This window comes from Lithobates pipiens, unplaced genomic scaffold, assembly GCF_037356315.1.
Source record: "Lithobates pipiens isolate NorthernLeopardFrog02 unplaced genomic scaffold, aLitPip1_a1.2 Scaffold_18, whole genome shotgun sequence".
NCBI classification, from domain to species: domain Eukaryota; kingdom Metazoa; phylum Chordata; class Amphibia; order Anura; family Ranidae; genus Lithobates; species Lithobates pipiens.
The window spans coordinates 547,869,224-547,886,207 of record NW_027507758.1 but is presented as its reverse complement, the minus strand read 5'-3'; the positions used below and the strand labels follow the sequence as shown (position 1 = coordinate 547,886,207).

General features: G+C 43.6%; 1 protein-coding gene and 2 long non-coding RNA genes across 5 annotated transcripts in view; all 3 read right to left on the bottom strand.

The window, feature by feature from the left end:
- KLHL29 (kelch like family member 29) overlaps positions 1-16,984 on the bottom strand; it is a 1,407,189-nt gene that overhangs the window by 829,837 nt on the left and 560,368 nt on the right. The gene's annotated exons all lie outside the window — the stretch shown is intronic.
- Positions 13,100-14,921, bottom strand: LOC143990263 (uncharacterized). The gene is made up of 4 exons (XR_013277253.1): positions 14,408-14,921; positions 14,159-14,305; positions 13,477-13,725; positions 13,100-13,324 (listed from the first exon to the last, which is right to left on the bottom strand). It is a non-coding gene; the product is annotated as an uncharacterized LOC143990263 (long non-coding RNA).
- On the bottom strand, positions 16,035-16,931 carry LOC143990262 (uncharacterized). Its single transcript, XR_013277252.1, has 2 exons — positions 16,412-16,931; positions 16,035-16,259 (listed from the first exon to the last, which is right to left on the bottom strand). It is a non-coding gene; the product is annotated as an uncharacterized LOC143990262 (long non-coding RNA).

Below are 16,984 nucleotides of genomic sequence, written 5' to 3'. Positions count from 1 at the left end.
CTGGTTGAGGTCAGAGGAGGAAACCATTGACAGCTTTGGGACTATAGAGATCAACACTCCTGGAAGGATCCATTTTCCAAAGGACTTAGGGGGACCAGTTTTAGTGATCGTAGTAGTGTTTGGTGGTTTGGGCATCAGGAAAGGTATGTATTCACTACAGTCTTGTACAGGTAAAATGGCATTTAAAGAAAAGAATTGTGACAGGGTCACTTTAAGGCCTAAGTCCATTCTTTATGTAGCTTTGGATACAACAAGGAAGGAAGGGTAATGCCGCGTACACATGAACGGACTTTCCGGCAGACTTGGTCCAGCGGAGCGGAATCCGTTGGACAATTTGATCGTGTGTGGTCTTCAGCTGACTTTTTTTCCCCAAAAGTCAAACAGACCTAGAAATAAAACATGTTTCAAATCTATCTGAGTCCGACGGACTAAAAATCGGGAAAACCGTTCGTCTGTGTGCTGGTCCAACGGACCAAATACGACGCAAGGGCAGCTATTGGCTACTGGCTATTGAACTTCCTTGTTTAGTCCCGTTTACGTCATCACGTTCAAAACAAACTGACTTAGTCTGGTCATGTGTGGCCAAATCCGTTTCATTCAAAAAGTTTGTTGGACCTCCGCCAAAAGTCAGTCAGGAAGACCGTCGGACCTCATCCAACGAAAAATCCGGTCGTGTGTACGCAGCATTAGAGTCTCTGCCAGGTTTTATTGCTGTCTGTATCCAATTAAATCTGGCAAAATCAATTATCTTTGTTATTTCAAACAAATCTGTTCAATCAAAAGATAATTTAAAACATAAACTCCATAATTGATTCTTTGTGCCCTAGTTGCAAGCTTGCCTCCTCCACATACAATCTAGGACCTGCACAAAGCTCAGAGCTTGAGGTAAGTAATACACCTTAATCAATCAGAAGGAAAATATAACCTCACACCTTCACTGTGTCAAATTACTATCACCTTGTGGCGCTAAATAGGTAAGATCAGTCCCCCTGTAAACACTTCCAAAAGTATCTGATGACAGTGTACAGAAGGGACTCTCCAACCCTTGTTCAATTTATCTCAAACAAAATATATATATATATGCGAAAACACCAAGTATATAAATCAAATATCAAATGACCTTAATTCACTCAATAAGTATATGTGCAAAAGTAAAAACTATTAAATAGCAAGTTGAAATATGTGCATATCCCTTAAGAAACACAGTATATTCAAAAAAATATGCAAATGTGTATACCACAACTTCATATGTGTTTTTAACATAAAAAAGAAAAAGCAATTTTTTATATAAAAAACAAAAACAAATTTTTCTATAAAAAAGCAAGAAAACAAGTCCTCAATAGAAGTGTCCCAAGAAGAGCGACAAGTGGTGATAAATAGAAAATCAGCACACCCTTCTCCTGTGTGCTTTCTTATCAGTGTCCCCAAACGATGAAAATCCTTCACCACACCAACAGTGACCCCCTATAGATGGAGCACTCACCAGATGGATTGCCTAGCACTCTCGCACCAGGCTCAACAAGCGTATTAAATTACTCAATTGAGGATAACAGATGTCCGGCACACAGTATTCAGAGAGTATTAGTTCCTCTTTGCAGATTCCAATAGGTTTATCTCCCCAAGTTCCTCAAAGAGAAAAACAGAGGATGTAAAAAACTTGTAACAGGCACTTCAAAGTCACTGCAATACTTCACATCAGCAAAACTTCACTCTAAGGCATTGGTGGTTACAGTGGATACTGGTCACAGTTAGCAGTGTCAGTGATATCTCTCACCCCTCCTCCTGCTGTATGGTACCCTACAGCCAGACTCTCAGTGACACTCTCTCTCCAGTCCTGTTCCTCGTGTTAGAGGCACACACACTTCCGCCTTGTTTGCAGAGTTGGTTCAGTCAAAAGTTGCCAGATAGCCACGCCCCCGACATGTTTCGTCATAGGACTTATTCATGGGGTTGCAACCCCATGAATAAGTCCTATGACGAAACATGTCGGGGGCGTGGCTATCTGGCAACTATTGACTGAACCAACTCTTCAAACAAGGCGGAAGTGTTGCAAGGCGGAAGTGTTGCAACCCCCTGAATAAGTCCTATGACGAAACATGTCGGGGGCGTGGCTATCTGGCAACTATTGACTGAACCAACTCTGCAAACAAGGCGGAAGTGTGTGTGCCTCTAACACGAGGAACAGGACTGGAGAGAGAGTGTCACTGAGAGTCTGGCTGTAGGGTACCATACAGCAGGAGGAGGGGTGAGAGATATCACTGACACTGCTAACTGTGACCAGTATCCACTGTAACCACCAATGCCTTAGAGTGAAGTTTTGCTGATGTGAAGTATTGCAATGACTTTGAAGTGCCTGTTACAAGTTTTTTACATCCTCTGTTTTTCTCTTTGAGGAACTTGGGGAGATAAACCTATTGGAATCTGCAAAGAGGAACTAATACTCTCTGAATACTGTGTGCCGGACATCTGTTATCCTCAATTGAGTAATTTAATACGCTTGTTGAGCTTGGTGCGAGAGTGCTAGGCAATCCATCTGGTGAGTGCTCCATCTATAGGGGGTCACTGTTGGTGTGGTGAAGGATTTTCATCGTTTGGGGACACTGATAAGAAAGCACACAGGAGAAGGGTGTGCTGATTTTCTATTTATCACCACTTGTCGCTCTTCTGGGGACACTTCTATTGAGGACTTGTTTTCTTGCTTTTTTATAGAAAAAAAATTGTTTTTTTTATATATAAAAAAATGCTTTTTCTTTTTTATGTTAAAAACACATATGAAGTTGTGGTATACACATTTGCATATTTTTTTGAATATACTGTGTTTCTTAAGGGATATGCACATATTTCAACTTGCTATTTAATAGTTTTTACTTTTGCACATATACTTATTGAGTGAATTAAGGTCATTTGATATTTGATTTATATACTTGGTGTTTTCGCATATATATATATATATTTTGTTTGAGATAAATTGAACAAGGGTTGGAGAGTCCCTTCTGTACACTGTCATCAGATACTTTTGGAAGTGTTTACAGGGGGACTGATCTTACCTATTTAGCGCCACAAGGTGATAGTAATTTGACACAGTGAAGGTGTGAGGTTATATTTTCCTTCTGATTGATTGAGTGATATATATACAAGTGGCAGCTGGGGGAGGGTGGGCGCTGGCGCAGTGTTGACACACGTAGGTGGCGGTATTTGAGGTGTGTATAGTTTGAAGTAATACACCTTATCTCTTAACCCCATTGACCAGTCTTTCTCAACTAGGGTTCCTCCAGAGATTTCTTGGGGGGTTCCTTGAAATTGCTCAAAAGCATCAAATCCATAATTGATTCCTTGGGCACCATCCCCAAGCTTGCTTCCACCATGTACAATGCAGGGCCCGCTCACAGCCCAGAGATCTGGGCAGAAGAGAACAGCAAATGGGGAAAGGGAGAAGAGGATGGGGGGGGGGGGGGGAGTGTTAGGAAAGTAATACACCTTGGGCTGGGTTCACACTGCTGCGATGCAGGAACACTGCGAATCTACTGCGGATTCTCACATCGCAAGCCTCCTGGCAGCAGTTCACACTGCCCTATGCGAACTGCTGGGAGTGTTGGTGAAAAGTTAATGACACCTCCAAATCAGTTCGCATATCGCAGTGCGATCTGCAAACTCGGACAGGAATCGGATCGCATGGTGTGAACACCCATGCCATCCAATTCTGCTGCGGACCAAAAAAAGGGTCCTGTGCAAGTTTGGGCCGGATGCAATGCAAATTCAGCCATACTATCTGCATGGCTGGAATCGCATCGCACAGAGATCGCATGTGATTTGCACTGCAGTGCGGTGCCAATCACATCCAATCTCGTACACCGCACTGCAGTGTGAATCCAGCCTTACACCTGAACTTTCTCAGCCTAGGGTTCATCCAGTGATTGCAATTGTTCCCTCTTAGATAAGTAACCACTGGCACCCATGATCTTTTTATCTAACGCCAAGAAAGGGTGTAAGCAGGTACAGCCTATTTTCTCCACTGCAGGTGGTGCTTGACATTGCAGATGGAGGAGAATGGCGAGAGGAACTTAGTTCCTCTATGGTTTCCTAGGTCACAGGGAGGCAGCTGTCTGATTGGATGCTGATGCCCCAAGTGACTTTGGTGGCCATCTTGGGTCAGACAAAGTCTATATAATTAAGACTCTGGCTTCTGGGCTTGGCACACATTTTCCTAGTAGTTGGTGCAGGAACAGGATACCCATCTGGAAGGTTCTGGAGGAGTAGGGAAAGTGTAGAGACTACACCATGCTTTCAGGAAGCCTTCCCTTTTGGGTACGGACTGACCAAGCCACATTCTGCTCGTCTGAGAACGTCAGCACCATTAGGCCTTCACACAACCATCACAGCTCTGTAAATGGTTCCAAGTGGGTGAATTGCTGAGCTTTTACAATATACTATTATACTCATTTTTGTTGAACCTGGACTCTGTGTGTTCACCACGCTGCACCCAGCCTAAAGGGGATTATTTCTACTGATCGAATGTAAGGAGAATTCTTCCCACTGACCCTCATGCTAATGTGCCATGAACTGTAGATAAAGCAATTATTGGCAGGGGTTCCCTGAGACTGTAAAGTTATTTTAAGGGTTCAGTCCTGTTAAAAAGATTGAGAAAGGAATAGAAAAAATATATACAGACTTATATCTCGGGTATCGACAGAACAGTAAAGTGGAGGGGGGAGAGTGCTTGTTAAAGAACACAAGTCAAATCTAAAAGGGAGGTTCAACACAAGAGAAGTTTTGAATAGTCAATCATCCATATATTTGTGTCATCACAGGCAAGAAAATCTGGTCTGATGAAGTCTGATTGGATCAATTTAGCTGTAATTGGAGAGAGAGGAGCGCCAACACTTGTAGATCATCACATCTAATGCTATTTCACAAGGCTCCATAATGAATTCTAATGATATATTTGCTTTGATTATGATCTATGTACTTTTCTGAAGGATGGACTGTGGGCTCATCTCTCATGAGGAATCCACCGCAAAGCTCTTTAGCAATATATTTACTTGAGCGAATTACTTAGCTGCTAATTATGTCTTGATTAATTGATTAATTACAAGTTAATCTACGATCGCCAAGTAAATTATCTCAAGGAGAAAACTACAGAAAAAAGTATTAGATGGGCCTGTGTAATTAGGAAACGACAATGTTCTAAGCGTGAAAATCCTTGGCAACCAATCATCGTGATCTCAGCTGTGTGAGATGTGATTGTCTGCTTGGGGTTAGGGCAATAGATACATCATGGCTGTTCATGGGTTTGCTTCATGAATGGGTCACTCCTACACAAAAATGATGAGCGTTTTTGACAAAGGGTGGAAAGACGCATGATTGTGTCTGAGGAACCGTCGGGATCAGTTTTGGGTTAGGCCTATAGAGGTGCTATGGTCATTACAAGTCTTTATGGTCATTACAACGTGGCCTCACTGTCCCAGGAAGTGCAACAGGAGGAGTGGGAACAACAGGGTACAAATATGTTGCAGCAGGAGCAGTGAGACTACATGGTGATCTATAACAGAGAGAGTGACTATTATGTGGGTACCTCTGCCTGGATTTCAAAATAAAGTAATTTTAATGTTTCATTTTTGATGTACCATCATTCAGTTACTGTATTACACATATAGAATTGTAGATAGATCCTTTATGTGTATGCTGGCTGATCCTTAGCTAGGTTACTTACAGCAGCGGTCATCAACCCTGTCCTCAGGGCCCACGAACAGGCCAGGTTTTATGTATTACCTTGGGGAGATGCAGACTAGAATACTGCAATCACTGAGCAGCAAATGATATCACCTGTGATGTATTTCAGTTATCTTGCAAACCTGGCCTATTAGTGGGCCCTGAGGACAAGGTTGATGACCACTGCCTTACAGTATCCAATAATGTGCTCAGGCTCACCTGATCTAGTGTACTGTATATTTTGTGTGAATTCTCAATAAAGAGTTCCAGTTTTCATCTGAGCTAGTCCCGTCTGGTATCTTGGGTGCAATATTCTGCTATATCTGGTTCCCGGTTCCAGACTGTAGGCAGCTATATCCTGACGGAAGCACCCAAGCTGGGTGCTGTACAGTTCCATTACAAGGAGGCAGCAGCAGCACTTTCTAAACCCCTGTTGGCCACTGCCATACTGTCCTCTGAGAAAAGATTTACTGCAGATCGCTTTTCAGAGGGTGGAAAGCATTGCCGCGAATGTGAAAGAAGCCATACAGAGAGTAGATAGCTTTTAATCAGTCCACTGACTAGAAAAACCGCCATTGTGATAAAGACACTACAACTGCAGGGCAGCATAAATAAAATATTGCCGGATGGAGCCTGCCTATTTAAGATATAAAGGCCCCCTGTTCAGTTCATGTAGAATTGCATGCTGTACATGTAAAACCAATCACTAACATTGTATATTTAACATATTATTTCCAAAGTCATTTTAAATATTTTTGAATCTGTAGTTTCCATTAAAACAAAATATGGTGATCCTACCATGTAGGTTTTTGTTCAGGTACTGATTATAGGGTGACATTGCATTTCCAATTATAGTGTGACAACACACTTCCTGTTATAGGATGACAGTGCACTTCCAATTATAGGGTGACAATGCACTTCCTGTTATAGGGTGACAGTACACTTTCAATTATAGGGTGACAACGCAATTCCTGTTATAGGGTGACAACACACTTCCTGTTATAGGGTGACAACGCAATTCCTGTTATAGGGTGACAGCACACTTCCTGTTATAGGGTGACAATGCATTTCATGTTATAGGGTGACAATGCACTTCCTGTTATAGGGTGACAGCGCACTTCCTGTTATAGGGTGACAGCACACTTCCTGTTATAGGGTGACAACACACTTCCTGTTATAGGGTGACAACGCAATTCCTGTTATAGGGTGACAGCACACTTCCTGTTATAGGGTGACAATGCATTTCATGTTATAGGGTGACAATGCACTTCCTGTTATAAGGTGACAGCGCACTTCCTGTTATAGGGTTACAATGCACTTCCTGTTATAGGGTGACAACTCACTTCTTGTTATAGGGTGACAACACACTTCTTGTTATAGGGTGACAACGCACTTCCTGTTATAGGGTGACAACTCACTTCTTGTTATAGGGTAACAAAACACACTTCTTGTTATAGGGTGACAACGCACTTCCTGTTATAGGTTGACAATGCACTTCATGTTATAGGGTGATAACGGACTTCTTGTTATAGAGTTACAATGCTCCGTCCCTGTCTCCCATTTGTTCTCCTACTTTGTCATTCTTTCACATGGGTTTTGGTGTCGGCTATAAGCAGCTGTACTGTTGCTCATTGCACAGGCTTAAATAAATACATGAAATATATAAATATAAAATATATTTAAAAATAATAAAATGAAATAAAACAAAACAAATGAATTCATACAATATATAAACATAATAAAATAGAAAAAGAAGATTAACACTATGGGGGTTATTTACTAAAGGAAAATCCACTTTGCACTGCAAGTGCACTTGGAAGTAAAGTCGCTGTGGATCCGAGGGGGACATGCAAGGAAGATAAAAAAACAGCATTTTAGTTTGTACATTATTGGATGACAAATGTTGTAAATGACCCCTTATATCTCTAGTCTGTTAGTATATTGACACAGCTACTCTCATGTTGCATTATAATGTTGGTACCAATTTGAGCACAGATTCTCCTAAACGGAACCTCTCCCTACATTGGGGTTATGATATAAGTTAGTTTGTTTATGTTGTATGCTGTGCCCTGTTGTGGTATGTTGCTGCATCAGAAGAACTGCCCCTGCGTGGGCAAAGGTTTGGCCCCTGCGCAGGCTAATTTTGTATGCTAATGAAACATTTAATAAAAAAGATTTTGCAAAAAAAAAAAAAAAAAAAAAAAAATATATATATATATATATATATATAAAATAAAATAAAAAATAAAACTAGTAAATAAATAAAATATACAAATATAAAAATAAAAAATAAATACAAATAAATAAATAAAATAAAATAAAATTGCTTATGATGAGTAATACCATGCAGACTTTGCTAGACAGGAAGTGGCTGTTGAAGAACAGCAGCACCAAGATAAAACAAAGTATGAAAATAAAAAAAATAAAAAAGTGCAACTGCTTATGAAACACGGTGGGGGTTATTTACTAAAGGAAAATTCACTTTGCACTGCAAGTGCACTTGGAAGTAAAGTTGCTGTAGATCCGAGGGGGACATGCGAGGAAAATAAAAAACAGCATTTTAGCTTGCAGATGATTGGATGATAAAATCAGCAGAGCTGGGGAGTGCGCATGCGCGAGGCTTCCAAGATGGCCGCGATCATCTAAAGCCCCGCTGCCTCGCGGAACGACGGAACCCCTACCGCACGACACGGCTACCCTTCCGCTTCCCGAGCTATAGGGACGGACTCCCGAAGAGTTGGGGCACATTACCGAATGACCGGTGGACTGGCTAAACGCAATCTGGGCCCGCTGTTCGCTTCATTGGACGTGTGGGAGAAATCCAAGATGGCCACCGCAGCACAGCTCCTATCTCAGGATCACAGATCCGCAGGCACAGTGGATTTCAGGTCAGATACAGACTTTCCTCCTCTCCACGCCACCCCAGGCAACCCCAGGGGTCTCCCCAAGGAAGCCACACCGTCCCCGGCCTCCACGGTCTCGCTGCTGGAACGCACCCTCCAGGAGTTCTCCCCCTCCCCAGCGGGGACTTACAGGGCTACTCAGGCCGCCATGGCCTCCCATGAGGCTGCTCATGCAGACCCAGTCTCCCACATGGATGCCCTATTTGGCAAATTTTCTGAACTATTAGAAAGGGGCCTATCCCAAACTGCCTTGCAAATCACGGGGGAATTGAAAGCTGACTTTATTAACCTAGGCTCCCGGATCGAAACGATCGAACATAAAATGGAGGATACCATAGCCAGATCCATCCAAAACTCCAGGCACATTTATTCAGTACAGGAGCAATTAGACCTAGCCATGGCCCGTATCGATGACTTTGAAAATAGGTCACGCAGATATAACATCAGAATTCGCGGGCTTCCAGAATCAATAACTGATGTGTCCAGGGCGGTGCAAGACCTCATTCAACAGCTAATCCCTGACATCCCAGCTACTAAGCTTGAACTTGACCGGGTCCATAGAACCCTCGGCCCCCCTAGGAAGGATGGCACTCCGCGCGATGTTCTGGCCAAGCCACATCACTTCTCGGTGAAAGAAGAAGTTATGAAGAGAGCCAGATCCCTGCAACACGTCACATACCAGGGCCACCAGGTTCAGATCTTTGCGGACCTCTCCCCCTCCACTATACAGAGACGGAGAGCTCTGAAACCCCTCTTGCTTGCAATGTCGCTAAAAGACATAAAATACAAATGGTCATTCCCATTTGCGGTCAGGTTCACGGACAAAGGGAAGTCTTTTGCTTTCTCCACTTTCCCCGAGGGGGAAAAGCTCCTCACCAGGCTGAAAATCATTTCTCAAGAAGCTGATATGGACACTTCTAACCCTAGCCAAAGCTCCAACAAACGGCCCACTCCTAACAGCCCACAATCCCCGTTGTGGACCTCCGGAAGAGCCAAGAAGGTCAAGGATAATGCACCCACCTGAGCAACATTCAGACCCCTTTTCAGACTCTCCATTCTGTGACTGACCGTCCGAGGTCCTGGAGAGGGCCGGAGGACTGCTCCCCAAACGTTGAAAGTTTGGCCCTCCACCCTTTTTTGCCCTCCCCTTGCCTAGGACTTGTGCTACTCTTTTCCCCATTGCCTGCAATATCCTGGGACGCTATGCAGTACTTCGTCCATCTACTGGACTGCCTGTAACCCCTCATATTATTTGTGCCCCCTCGAAATGGGCCCTAGGGCTGCTTTGAGGACCCTTCAGGGGGCTGTATTCCCCAGCACCCTCCCTGGATATACCATCCTACCTTTTGCCTATCGACCAGCATTCATTGTTTAGCCCCAGTGTCCTCTAATCATTATGTTTAGCCGTGCCTTAAAGTTTTTTTTTCTTTTTTTTCTTATTGCTGCTTATCTTCTAATGTTATTTAATGTTGATTTAACAGTTCGGGTAGTTACCCGACTAGGGGTCTCCAGTTCCGCGAGGGACCACATGTGTAACTCTCCCTCCCTCGGCCTTTCCCAGGCGCCAGAGGGTCGGGACTTCTGACCTTCTGGGTCGGTTGTCTACATTGTTCTTTCTAGGGATTTCGGGGGGTGTCTCCTGCCCTGATCTCCTCTTTCTCTTCTCAGGAACGCTTTCTTTCCTTGCCCTTTCTCCCCCTCTCTCCCCCCTTGATGGTAAGCTACCCCTGCTGAATGTTTACGTGACACTACTTTTTTTCTCCTCAGGTTTGGCTGAGTTAACCCAGTCGGCATGGTATCCTGGGAAACAACCACGGGCCACCGATCCCAACGCTCTTACCGAGAACCCCGCTATGGATTGGGTAAGTGAGGTCGCTTTCAGAAGCTGGGCTCCCCCTCTGCTCCATGGCTGATCCACAGGCTGTTAGGCTTAAGATAGCCACCCATAACATTCAGGGTCTTAATTCCCCCATCAAACGGAGAAAAGCCCTTGATTACTACAAATCCCTGAAACTAGATATAATTCTACTTCAGGAAACACACCTTCCTATCCGGTATAGTCCCAAGTTCCTACATGCCCACTTCCCTCAGTTCTACTTAGCCAACGCGGAATCCAAGACCAGGGGGGTGGCCATTTTGATTGCTAAAACATGCAAATTCAATAAAAGTTTTGAAAAAGCGGATCCGGAGGGCAGGTTTTTACTTGTAAAGGGCACGGTGGGGGACCAACTTTACTCCTTGGTTTCCTACTACTCCCCGAACACGGGTCAGGCCAAATTCTTCGAATCCCTGTTACGCACCTTAGCGCCTCTTTTAGAGGGAACGGTTATTGTCGGAGGGGACTCTAACGTCGCCTTTGATCAAGGACTTGATAAATCCTCCCCCTCACATTCCCGCTTAACCAGGCCCACGAAGGCAAGCCTACGGATCGCCAAATTGCTTCACGCTCATGGTTTATCCGATGTCTGGCGGGAATTAAACCCCACAAAGAGAGACTACACTCACTTCTCAGCGCCACACCAATCATATGCACGGATAGACCACATACTTGTCCCCTCCTCGCTCCTTCCCAGGATGCTCAAAGCCTCCATCACTGACACAGTGATCTCGGATCACTCGCTGGTAATTGTGACGGCCCTAGGGGGTTCGAGTGGGAGACACCCCAGGCATTGGAGGTTAAATGAATCTCTACTTTCAGAGCCATAACGAGTTATGGATCTCGACAAAGCACTGCAGGAATATTTCTCTATTAATGCGACTCCTGATGTCTCCCCCGAAACCCTGTGGGCGGCGCACAAAGCGTTTATTAGGGGAAAACTCATGCAATTAGGTTCTCAAATAAAACGGGAAAGGCAATCAACCATCCTGAAGCTAGAAGAGGAATACTCTAAACTCAGAGCTCTTCACAAAAAGGACCCCCTCCGCACCCCCACCTCCATACTAGACAAGACTCGCTTAGAACTCAATCTCGCCCTCACCACGAAAGCAGAAAAATCGGTTAGGTGGTCTGGCCACAAGTTTTACTCACAGGCGGACAAAATAGGCACACTCCTGGCTAATAGACTCTCCCCTAGAACCAAGCTAAGCACCCTCCCTCGGATCAGAAGCGCAGGACACCCGCCCACGTCTAATCCGGTCACAGTTCTGAATGCCTTTCAGAACTTTTACACCTCTCTCTACAGTAGCCCCCCACCTCCCAAGGATAACCTCCTTCCAAAGTTCTTGGAGGGACTCCCCATCCCTGCCTTATCGGATGTTCACAAACAAGTCATGGAAGGCCCCTTCCAGGTAGAGGAGATACTGGGAGTCATAAAGGATCTTAAAAAAAGCTCCGCCCCTGGACCCGACGGTCTTTCGATCCCTTACTATAAAGCCTTTGCCAACACGCTAGCCCCGCACCTGGCCAATCTCGGTAATCATAAAGCTAATGGAGGCCCCCTGGATCCCCACCTTAACACGGCGTATATCACGGTCATCCCCAAACCGGGCAAGAACTTGGAAGATGTCAGCAACTACAGACCGATTTCCCTTATTAATAATGACCTCAAAATTCTCACGAAAGTTATGGCCAATAGGCTAGCCTCCTTCATCGGACGCTACGTCCACAAGGACCAAGTTGGTTTTATCCCCGGCAGACAGGGACCTGATCAAATTCGGAGGGCGATCGATATTATATCCATTCTGCAGTCTAATTGGGAAGGGGGACCCAAACAATCTGGCTTCCTCCTTTCCTTAGATATTCAGAAGGCTTTCGACTCGGTCTCATGGCAGTACATCTTCCAGCTTTTTGACAGGTGGGGATTTGGGGCTCGTTTCCTGGGCTTATTACGGGCCTTATACTCCCAGCCGAGGGCCCAAATTCGAATGCAGGGATACCTCTCCGCTCCAATTCCCATCACCAGGGGGACCAGACAGGGGTGCCCCCTATCCCCCCTCATATTTGCAATAGCCATTGAAACACTGGCGATCGCAGTCCGCCACAACATAGACATTGGAGGTGTCCAGTGCGGTAGTCAAACGCACAAGTGCGGACTTTTCGCGGACGACATACTGTTATTCCTCACTTCCCCCCTCACAACCCTGCCCAACTTATCCCGGGTACTAGACGACTTTGCCAAGGTCTCAGGCTTGCGGGTTAATTACTCCAAGTCAGTGGCTTTGAATGTTTCTCTTCCCACCCACCAAGTCCTCTCACTCAAACAATCCTTTCCGTTCCAATGGAGTGACACTGCCATCCAATACTTGGGTATCTCCCTTACACCTAAAATAGAGATGTTGTATGCCCACAATTACCCCAAATTATACAGACAGCTGGAAACTGATCTCTCCTCATGGTCCAAACACGAACTATCCTGGCTTGGCCGGATTAACTCCATAAAAATAAAAAACGAAAGTATCCCCAGAGTGGGGTTTTTTAACAGCGTAAATTACCTGTGGAGGCTAGTTTATGTATATATGGAAATAAATACTGACATGTGGCAAAAAAATAATAATACAAATGTTTATTAGTAAAAAAGAGGATTGAACAGGTGACACAGTGGTCAGGGACTGAGCTCCACTAAGTGAATAAAAATATATGATATTACATGGATAAACAGAATACAATTATAATGCCTAGACCATAATACCACTGTAGATACAGTAAAAAATAGATAATGTGGACCCTTTACGCGTTTCGACCCTCTCGGGGGTCTTCTTCAGAAGGTTTTTATCTATTGTAAAAGAAGGAAGACAAACATAAATACATATCCATACATGGTGCACTGTACTGTACTAGAAATAATCTGCTGTAAGCAGAATATACACCAAACATTGCATGGTTACATAATTAACAGTCAATTGATATACATTGCATAATAGATACCTATATCATTCACGTAGGAGATCCTCTTTGAAAGACAGAAATAAGCTCCGCCATTTCTCCCATATCCTTCACAGATGCGCCAAACTTGCATAGTTGAAGTTGGTCGCTATGCTCTACCGAAAGGGGAGCAAGGGAACGGAGTTCAAGGGATAAATGACTTACAGGGGATCACATCGCTATTGCTACCTCCAATATAAATAGTGGAGGAGGGTATAGGTATAGGTAGACAGAAGTCGGGAGGGGGACAACCTACAATAAAAACAAAAGAAGATATAAGGATGTATATATATATATATATGAAAAATCCCTATTCAGGGGCTGTCCCCCCTGTGTAGGGGGACAGAAAATATACCCACATGTAATATGACGGGTATATAAGTATAGAGGTAAGCCATACTACTTGAGTGTAGCATGCCATACACGATTAGAGTTTAAGCAGATGATAATAAAAGCTAAAGATCATTGTAAGTGCCCAGTGATGAGTCAGCAACGACAGACAACGCCAGATGACAAAGAAGAAAATAAGTGAAATAAAGACACAGCATGTGCAAAATCTAATACCCCAGCGTGACTGGTGATGAAAGTAAGATGGTGAAAAGTAAAAAAATACACCATGTTCTGGAATCCAACGTGCCCCAGCGTAACAAAAGTGAGTGTGGAAAAAGGTGGTATATATATATACCTGTGGTTAATATCAAGTAAGTGCACGTTATGTAGCAGAGCCAAAAAGGGGCAATATAATGGGGATAGTAGTTGATTAGAAATGATGAGCTTTACAATCAAACCCCTCAGATACTTATACTGTCATGGGACAGAAAAGACCTTTTATCTGCAAATAAACAAGAGATAGTATTAAACTCCTGCAAGCAGAACTATATATAGGCAGTAAGGAGAGTAGTAAAGCATTCAGTAAAATAATCCAGTGACTTACCCTGCACCTAAAGTCAGTGCTAATGCTATCCTGTAGTAAGCAGAGTGAATTGCCAGTGTGAGGAGGTGGGATATAAGTATCCCATGTGTCGTTCAATTAGCTGAATCAAATTAGGAACTCCACCTGTCTAACCATAGCCTCATTTGGTCGCCATATTGGTTGATTAGAAAAAATGAGCTTTCCAATCAAACCCCTCAGATACTTATACTGTCATAGGACAGAAAAGACCTTTTATCTGCAAATAAACAAGAGATAGTATTAAACTCCTGCAAGCAGAGCTATATATAGGCGGTAAGGAGAGTAGTAAAACATTCAGTAAAATAATCCAGTGACTTACCCTGCACCTAAAGTCAGTGCTAATGCTATCCTGTAGTAAGCAAAGTGAATTGCCAGTGTAAGGAGGTGGGATATAAATATCCCATGTGTCGTTCAATTAGCTGAATCAAATTAGGAACTCCACCTGTCTAACCATAGCCTCATTTGGTCGCCATATTGGCCGACCGGATGTGGTCCCCTCGGCGTTCCGGAAGCGACCTTCCCAACATGGCGGGAAGGTACACAGTAGTGTCGCACCGGCGTGACGTCGGCACGTCGCGTCGCACGCGTGCAACACGCGTGCGCAGTGAGGTGCCGCGTCCGTTACTGTTCCGGAATGCCGCCGACCAGATGCATTGTCCCGGGGGGACGGGTGGTACCTACCCGCACAAGCCCCGGGACGAACGGGGAGAGGAGTGCGCGCGCCAATGCCGCTCCCCTCTTCTGGTCGTGAAGCCATACCCAAGCAGTCCACCCTATGTGCAGCGAAAGGAACAAGTATGCTCGAATGGCACCATCTGATGGAGAAAGAGGGGAAATGCACACAAGCTTATCCGTCATAAAGTGTATAGAAAAATATATAAAAGGACATTTTGATACATTTAATAGCAACATGTCAGGAGTAAAAATAAATATAAAAATAGCACAAAAACATTTCATAATGAATATATCATTTACAGGTAAACTGGGTATACATAAGAAAATCATCTACTGGTTGGTATACAGAATATGGCAAGCTGGTTATCGGATGGTGAGGCCATATATACATACTACGTTACTGTATCACATATATGCACATATACTCCCATCAGGCGCAAAGAGGAGCAAATAAGGATAATCAATATAATCATCCTATTTAGGGAATTAGTGGAGCACCTATGTAAATGTGAACATTTGCACGTATGTGATATGTTAACTTTATAGGTGCCTTGGGGGGCTATATCTAAGGCCCAAACCAAAATTGTTCCAATTATCGCCTTGGAAGCTATTCATGTTGACAATAAAAGACAAAAGACAATCGACAATAGCCGAAAAGTGCCAAATTCAAATAGTACTAAACCAAGTAGAGCTCATGGCCCAGACCTCTGTATGTTACCGAATGGGGAAGGGTGTTTAACCACCCGGGTTTTAGAAGACTAGAAAAAATGGACGGTAACACCCCAATGCAGGGTCAGAGGGCGCTGATCACCCCTGGTATGTTGAAAACAAAAAACGAAAGTATCCCCAGAGTGGGGTTTTTTAACAGCGTAAATTACCTGTGGAGGCTAGTTTATGTATATATGGAAATAAATACTGACATGTGGCAAAAAAATAATAATACAAATGTTTATTAGTAAAAAAGAGGATTGAACAGGTGACACAGTGGTCAGGGACTGAGCTCCACTAAGTGAATAAAAATATATGATATTACATGGATAAACAGAATACAATTATAATGCCTAGACCATAATACCACTGTAGATACAGTAAAAAATAGATAATGTGGACCCTTTACGCGTTTCGACCCTCTCGGGGGTCTTCTTCAGAAGGTTTTTATCTATTGTAAAAGAAGGAAGACAAACATAAATACATATCCATACATGGTGCACTGTACTGTACTAGAAATAATCTGCTGTAAGCAGAATATACACCAAACATTGCATGGTTACATAATTAACAGTCAATTGATATACATTGCATAATAGATACCTATATCATTCACGTAGGAGATCCTCTTTGAAAGACAGAAATAAGCTCCGCCATTTCTCCCATATCCTTCACAGATGCGCCAAACTTGCATAGTTGAAGTTGGTCGCTATGCTCTACCGAAAGGGGAGCAAGGGAACGGAGTTCAAGGGATAAATGACTTACAGGGGATCACATCGCTATTGCTACCTCCAATATAAATAGTGGAGGAGGGTATAGGTATAGGTAGACAGAAGTCGGGAGGGGGACAACCTACAATAAAAACAAAAGAAGATATAAGGATGTATATATATATATATATGAAAAATCCCTATTCAGGGGCTGTCCCCCCTGTGTAGGGGGACAGAAAATATACCCACATGTAATATGACGGGTATATAAGTATAGAGGTAAGCCATACTACTTGAGTGTAGCATGCCATACACGATTAGAGTTTAAGCAGATGATAATAAAAGCTAAAGATCATTGTAAGTGCCCAGTGATGAGTCAGCAACGACAGACAACGCCAGATGACAAAGAAGAAAATAAGTGAAATAAAGACACAGCAGTGCACTTACTTGATATTAACCACAGGTA